Source organism: Candoia aspera, chromosome 2, assembly GCF_035149785.1.
Source record: "Candoia aspera isolate rCanAsp1 chromosome 2, rCanAsp1.hap2, whole genome shotgun sequence".
In the NCBI taxonomy this organism is placed as follows: domain Eukaryota; kingdom Metazoa; phylum Chordata; class Lepidosauria; order Squamata; family Boidae; genus Candoia; species Candoia aspera.
The window spans coordinates 149,163,073-149,170,917 of record NC_086154.1 but is presented as its reverse complement, the minus strand read 5'-3'; positions in this window follow the sequence as shown (position 1 = coordinate 149,170,917).

Here is a 7,845-nt window from a genome sequence, read left to right as displayed (position 1 = left end):
TGTCACCAGAACCACATTTCAGTGGTTTTAGTTCTACTTATCTCCACACTTTTTGTGATGTGCAATGGTTCTATTTCCCAACCCTTTTTCTTCCTCAGTCAGTATTCTTCAGTGTTCTTTGTACACCCTTCCTTTGGGTTCTTTGATTACTTTTTATAAGTGTAATTATTACATACACGTTCACAATGCAGGTGTACAGTTACTCCTGCCCCTTATATTAAAATAAAGGAAAAAAGTTCATATAAACCTCCTAACAGGTAGGAGGGAGCAGAGGAAGTAATTAGAAGAGCCCTGTTTCCTACATGAAGCTTCTAAATATGACTATTATGCAACTGGGCTTCCATTGAAATAAGTTGATACAAGACTGGAGCCTGAATTGCTTTACTTTTTATAATTGCTGGAGGTATGAACCAACTTTATGGAAAAGCATACCTTCAGTGATATAAGCTCTGCAATATGACTCATTAGCACATTCAGTTAATCAAACACTGCAAGGCTATATTTGTCAAAAACGTTCATGGACTACAGCGTACTTTGTCAGAGGCGTAGCACAATATCCGGAGTGGGGACTATATAAACACCCATGTCTGGGGGAGATTAGAAAATTGGGTCAGAGGAAATTGACAGGTACAATCAGTGATAAACCACCAGTTGATAGCTCCCATTCTCAAAAGTGTTGCTAGCTGTGACACTGGTATTCTTTCATCCATGAGTTAGTTGACATATGCAGTATGATAGCCTTGCTTCTGTTTGTTTATTTATTACAATGATACACATACTGCACTGTACAAATGATGTAAATGAGGAATCCAACAATTGCTTCTTTAATTCCTGGCTAATGTAGTAACTTCTTTCTGACTTATCTGCCAGCTGTTTTCTGGTATCATTAGCTTCTGTTAATCTTTTACTCAAAGAAGCCCACCTTGCAGTCTGTCATAGATCTAGGAGATCAAGCATCCCTCCACTGCTTTATGGAGATTTCCACTATCAGATCACACCAGAAATACAAATGACCCCAGATTTGTGGCATGGCCAGATGCCAACTCTGTCGGTATTATTACTGGGCTAATCATGCACCCCTCATATCTGGGGCTAAGACAGCAGGATGATATAGTGGTTAGGGCATAGGACTAGGATGAGGACACTTGAGTCAAGTCCATCTTCAGCCATGAAAGCTCACAGGGTCACTTTAGGCCAGTCACCCCAACTGACCTTGTTGGCATAAAGAAAAGTTGGAGGAGGGACTGCTGCACTCATCCACCTTGTGCTTCTGAAAGGTGAGATCTAAGCACCTTCCAATGTCATCAATATCACCATATGTCAGCAAAGTGGCCAATCTTTACACAGAAAAATAAACGGACACAAATAAGCTATCAGAAATGGCAATTCCAATTAATCACTGCCTGTTGATCACCCCACAACCTTGTGAGGTAGGTCAGGCTGAAAATGAGGAACTGGCCATGGTCACACAGTGAGCTTCATAGCTGAGTCAGGATTTGAATCTGGGTCTCTCCAGGTTTAATCCAAACACCTGAAATGCCTGTGAAAATGATCCTTGTTTTAAGGGTGTTTTCCTGGCATCTGCTGTCTTTGAGTGATGGAGAATTCCCTAGCCTGTAGTAGTGCTGGCACATTCTTATGCTGCTTATTTATAGACAACAGATGAGCCTAGAATAGATGACATCCCTGCCTAATCCAAAAATTGGTACTGGGCTAAAATCCAAGCTGTTTTACAACCACATGCTATTGTTTAATTGGTTTGAGAATCTCAGCCACTTCCCTATATAATCACTATCAGGGCTTATGCGTGTAACTTAACAAGGAATTCCTTAGTTGCTAATGCTAAAAACTGATAAAATTCTCAAAACAAGTTTATCTTTGTTTGGGAATTTGCCATATAAACAATCCACCAGGAAATTGAGTTTAAGCAGTGGGTACTTCAAGACAAAAAGAATAAGATGACCAAGTTCCAAAACAGTTATTTTAGACAATGACAGTGTGAAGCTTGATTTATTTCCCCCTTTCTAAAAAAAAAAAGGAAGAAGAAAAAAGCATCCTTTATCCCAGTGTTCCTCAGCCTTGGCAATTTGAAGACCTGTGGACTTCAACTCCCAGAATTCCCCAGCCAGCATGGCTGGCTGGGGAATTCTGGGAGTTGAAGTCCACAGGTCTTCAAGTTGCCAGGGTTGAAGAACACTGCTTTATCCTATATGGCAAGGAAAACACAGGATTCAGTTAGATCAGAAAATATTTTAGAGCCAGTGTGGTGCGGTGGTAATGGTAGTAGAGGAGAAGCAGTAACCCACAGCTTGTTCCTGCCATCCTCAGCCACAGAAGATACCTGGGTGACTGTGGGCCAGTTGTTCTCTCCCAGCCTGTCCTACTTCCCAGGGTTGCTGCTGTGGGAAAAGATGGGAAGGAGTACTAGGAAGCTCAGCTTGAACTCTATACAAAAAAGAGTTCCAAAAAGAGGGATGCATACAGTATCTAACAATAACATAATTTTTTTCTTTAAGGCAGTTCTTATGGATTAGACCTTTAAAGTACAGAGGTCAGTCACAATGGCTTATAAAGCAATACTTTGGAAAGAATTGTGGTCAGGGGGCTCCCACAAATAAAAGTAAAAAAGAAGCAGAATGAGGAGACATGGTGGGAAATTTTTGCTGAACACTTGGATCCTCACCATTGGCTTCACTGCCCATTAGTTGCCATCATTACTCTGGCCCAGTTCACAGTACAGCACAGCAGGGGAAGGCAATCAAAATCAAGGTTGCTCCTCTTTTATCTTGTTCTGGTCACCTGCTTGAAAAGGACAGGTAAACAGAGCATGCAGGAAGATGAGCCATACCAGAGAACTGGAATGAAATCCTTCCTTGAGTCTCAGCCTCAGCAGGGACCTACGCCAACCCCTCACCCCAGAATTGGTCAGATGAGGCTTACTGACTCTCTGGAGCCAGGCTCCTGAAGGACTGTGATCCCTAGTGGGACCAAACCAGTTGCATGGACCAATCCCAAGGAGATTGAATTGTAGAGCTGTAAAGTTGAGTCATAAGACATCCCCCAGAAAAATGCAAGCGGAAGGTTACTTGATATCTTCACAGTAACATCCGGTGGTTTAGACTGAGGAGTTTGCCCTAGGTCTAGGGTTTAATGAAGGCTGATGTACCAGAACTGATGTTCTGGGATTCAGCCACCTAGATACAGAACACAGGGAGGCTGTTCCTGCAGCTCAGTGAGCTATGGTGAAACCTCAGTTCAACAGACCCCCATACAATGGATTGCACTTGGACTTCACTCCTGAAATACTGTAATGGACAAGTCCATTGTTTTCAAAATCTATCCACATAGTTGATGTAACTTACATCATTTACATCAACTTACACCATTTGTGGAGAGCCAGTCTGGTGTAATGGTGAAGGCATCAGGCTAGAAACCAGGAGACTGTGAGTTCTAGTCCTGTTTAGGCATGAAGCCAGCTGGGGGACCTTGGGACAGTCACTCTCTCTCAGCCCTAGGAATGAGGCAAGGCCAAACCACTTCTGAAAAAAAAAACGTTGCCAAGAAAACTGCAGGGACTTGTCCAGAATCGGACATGATTGAAGGATTAAAAAAAATTGCATGATTACTTAATTCAATTGCATAATGATTACATTCATTAAGCAAATGACATAAATTACTTTAATTCTGTAAATTTGGCTTGATGACATTCTAATTTAAAGGATATCCTGTCACTCCCAAACAACCCATTAAACTGAGGGCTGGTCTCCTTGTGGCCCAGACTTAAATTCTGCTTCCAAGATGTCCTGGCAATGAAGATTAGGTGTTTGAACATGCACAGGGAGGAGAGGAGAGGAGAGGAGAGGAGAGGAAAGGGGGTCACAACATTTCTGTCAATATAGAAGCTTACTGTAAAAGTCTTAAATTTATTTTTAAAAAAAGTCTTGAGACTTTAGCTTTTTATCATTATGTGAGTACATCGTCGAGGTATGATGACGATTTCACCTTCAGATGGTCTTCACTGGACCAAACTCTCCCACTCATGGTTAGCTAGAACGCAGATCAGTTAATATATTAGGGTCAAGATTGACAGCAAGTACAGCCATGATATCTCAAACAAGCCAATTTCTTTTGGGATATAAGGCACAAAAAACCCACGAGGGCCTCGCCCTAGCTCTGGCAATAAAAATACAATAAAACAAATTAAATGACTAAGCAGTTGCTGCCTTTGTGTCACCCCAAATATGCCAACTGACTGATGAATGGTGTAGTGAAGCAACTGTATCCTACTTAGTGGCAGGGCTGGCTCCACACTGCTTAAGAAGCTTTCTTGTCAGTTATTCAGTTTCTAACCCAAGCAAAGTGCTAGAAAAGCTGAAGTTCATGCAAGGGAGCTGAGATCTGCAATAGTTCACACACACACACACACAATGTATATTCATTCCTGAAGGAGCAGAATCATTTGTGTTGGCTTCATGCTCAAGCAAACAAAAAAGGAACCACAAAAATGCTTTGGAGAATTCAATTGCTCATACACCTTGAAAGGCTATGCCAGTAAGGACTTGTATACATATTTTCTCTTGTGTCTTTAGCACAGTGTTTTTCAATCTTGGCAACTTTAAAAAGTGTGAATTTCAATTCCCAGCATGGCTGGTAATTCTGGGAGTTGACGTCCACACATCTTAAAGTTGCCAAGGTTGAGAAACACTGCTTTAGCATTTTTGACTAGCTAGGCCAGAAAGAAGGAAAGCAAAAGGCGACAGTGATAGGGGGAGATATGCCCAATTAAATCCAAAATTCCAGAGGTTAGCCAGAAGAGATAAGGAATTATTTTTAAACAAGCAATGCGTGGAAGTGGAAGAAGACAATAGAATAGGAAGAACAAGAGACCTCTTCCAGAAAATTAGAAACATCGGAGGTAAATTCCAGGCCAAAATGGGTATGATCAAAAACAAAGATGGCAAGGACCTAACAGAAGAAGAAGAGATCAAGAAAAGGTGGCAAGAATATACAGAAGACCTGTATAGGAGGGATAACAATATTGGGGATAGCTTTGACGGTGTGGTCAGTGAGCTAGAGCCAGACATCCTGAAGAGTGAGGTTGAATGGGCCTTAAGAAGCATTGCTAATAACAAGGCAGCAGGAGACGACGGCATCCCGGCTGAACTGTTCAAAATCTTGCGAGATGATGCTGTCAAGGTAATGCATGCTATATGCCAGCAAATTTGGAAAACACAAGAATGGCCATCAGACTGGAAAAAATCAACTTATATCCCCATACCAAAAAAAGGGAAACACTAAAGAATGTTCCAACTATTGAGCAGTGGCACTCATTTCACATGCCAGTAAGGTAATGCTCAAGATCCTGCAAGGTAGACTTCAGCAATTCATGGAGCGAGAATTGCCAGATGTACAAGCTGGGTTTAGAAAAGGCAGAGGAACTAGGGACCAAATTGCCAATATCCGCTGGATAATGGAAAAAGCCAGGGAGTTTCAGAAAAACATCTATTTCTGTTTTATTGACTATTCTAAAGCCTTTGACCATAACAAATTGTGGCAAGTTCTTAGTGGTATGGGGATACCAAGTCATCTTGTCTGCCTCCTGAAGAATCTGTATAACGACCAAGTAGCAACAGTAAGAACAGACCACGGAACAATGGACTGGTTTAAGATTGGGAAAGGAGAACGGCAGGGTTGTATACTCTCACCCTACTTATTCAACTTGTACGCAGAACACATCATGCAACACGCTGGGCTTGAGGAATCCAAGGCTGGAGTTAAAATTCCTGGAAGAAACATTAACAATCTCAGATATGCAGATGATACCACTTTGATGGCTGAAAGCGAAGAGGAACTGAGGAGCCTTATGATGAAGGTGAAAGAAGAAAGTACAAAAGCTGGCTTGCAGCTAAACCTCAAAAAAACCAAGATTATGGCAACCAGCTTGATTGATAACTGGCACATAGAGGGAGAAAATGTAGAAGCAGTGAAAGACTTTGTATTTCTAGGTGTGAAGATTACTGCAGGTGCTGACTGCAGTCAGGAAATCAGAAGACGCTTAATCCTTGGGAGAAGAGCAATGACCAATCTCGATAAAATAGTTAAGAGCAGAGACATCAGACTGACAACAAAGGTCCGCATAGTTAAAGCAATGATGTTCCCCATAGTGACATATGGCTGCGAGAGCTGGACCATAAGGAAGGCTGAGAGAAGGAAGATTGATGCTTTTGAACTGTGGTGTTGGAGGAAAATTCTGAGAGTGCCTTGGACTGCAAGAAGATCAAACCAGTCCATCCTCCAGGAAATAAAGCCAGACTGCTCACTTGAGGGAATGATATTAAAGGCAAAAATGAAATACTTTGGCCACATAATGAGAAGACAGGACACCCTGGAGAAGATGCTGATGCTAGGGAGAGTGGAGGGCAAAAGGAAGAGGGGCCGACCAAGGGCAAGATGGATGGATGATATTCTAGAGGTGACGGACTCGTCCTTGGGGGAGCTGGGGGTGTTGACAACCGACAGGAAGCTCTGGTGTGGGCTGGTCCATGAAGTCACGAAGAGTCGGAAGCGACTAAACAAATAAACAACAACAGGCCAGTATCAGGAACCCAGACTGAAGAAGACGTGAGTGGATTTATCTTTCCTGCCTAGCCAGACTCCTCCCCATTCTTGTATAGCTTCCCTTCGTAAAACTGGTTTTTTTTAATATTTGCCAGATCCCAATGGAAGTTGACTTCCAGAGGCAGAAGTTGTATAAGGAGGTCCTGTCAATCAAGCACAATCAGCTGGAGGTTTCTGATGATGGTTGCCTTTATTTATTTATTTATTTAGGCTTTCACATGGCTTCCTAGTTAAGCATGTGTTGCAACTGACATCAGTAAAAAGTCCTAAAAGCCCCTCCTCTTTCCATGACCCTGGGGATCGGAATTTCTAGCAATTGTTTTCAAGTTTTAAGAAGCCAGGAGATCCATTCAGATATCACTCACATCTCAGAGGGAGAGGGGGATGCTTCCACAACAAACACAAAGCAATGTTCCAGAGGAATACAGCATTTCTCAAGCTCTGCACATGAATCAAATGTTTTTGGCGATGAGCTCAATGTTTAAGCTCCTTAAGCTGCTATTTGCTCCTCCCCATTTTTAAAGTATTTTTTTAAAAAAGGAGCAAATATACTCAGCAAGGGGTTATTTTAAAGGAAAATGAAATAGATGAGATAAAACAAAGGTTTAACTCACTCCTTGCTCTACAGTATGCAGTCAGAACGAGACCTGCTTTATGAAAAAGGAGATTTGACTAGCCCCAGCCACAAGATTTAAAAACCTGTAGTTTTATTTTTTGCTAGTAGCTGACACAAGCTTGACCAGAAAGGGACATTATGAATTCTGAATCCTATCATGCTAATGGTTGTATATGTTTTAATTTGCCTCATCTTTGTGATACAAAGTGTTAGGGTAGAGCCTGGAGCTATAATAGCTCTTGATTCAGCTGCCACATCCAGCTGGCCATCTTCAAGGGTGCCATAAATCACTTTATCTCCCTTCATTCCATTACAGTGCATACATGGTCCTGATTCACACATACACTGGCCTTTCTTGCAGAACTGGTGTAACATTAACTACCAGACAGAGGTTGCAAGTTCAGAGTAAGAGCTTATCCATACTGACTGGTCCCCCAGTCACCAGATCAGGCAGGCAACTATTTCTGGATGGCAGAAACCGATAATGTCACTCTCTGTTAATCCCCCATCTACTATTAACACTACCTCAAGGCATGTTTTTCTGCTCCATTTCAGATGTACACTTTTCCGAGTTATGTCGCCCTAAGCGCTCTTGTCCATTTTAGATGGCA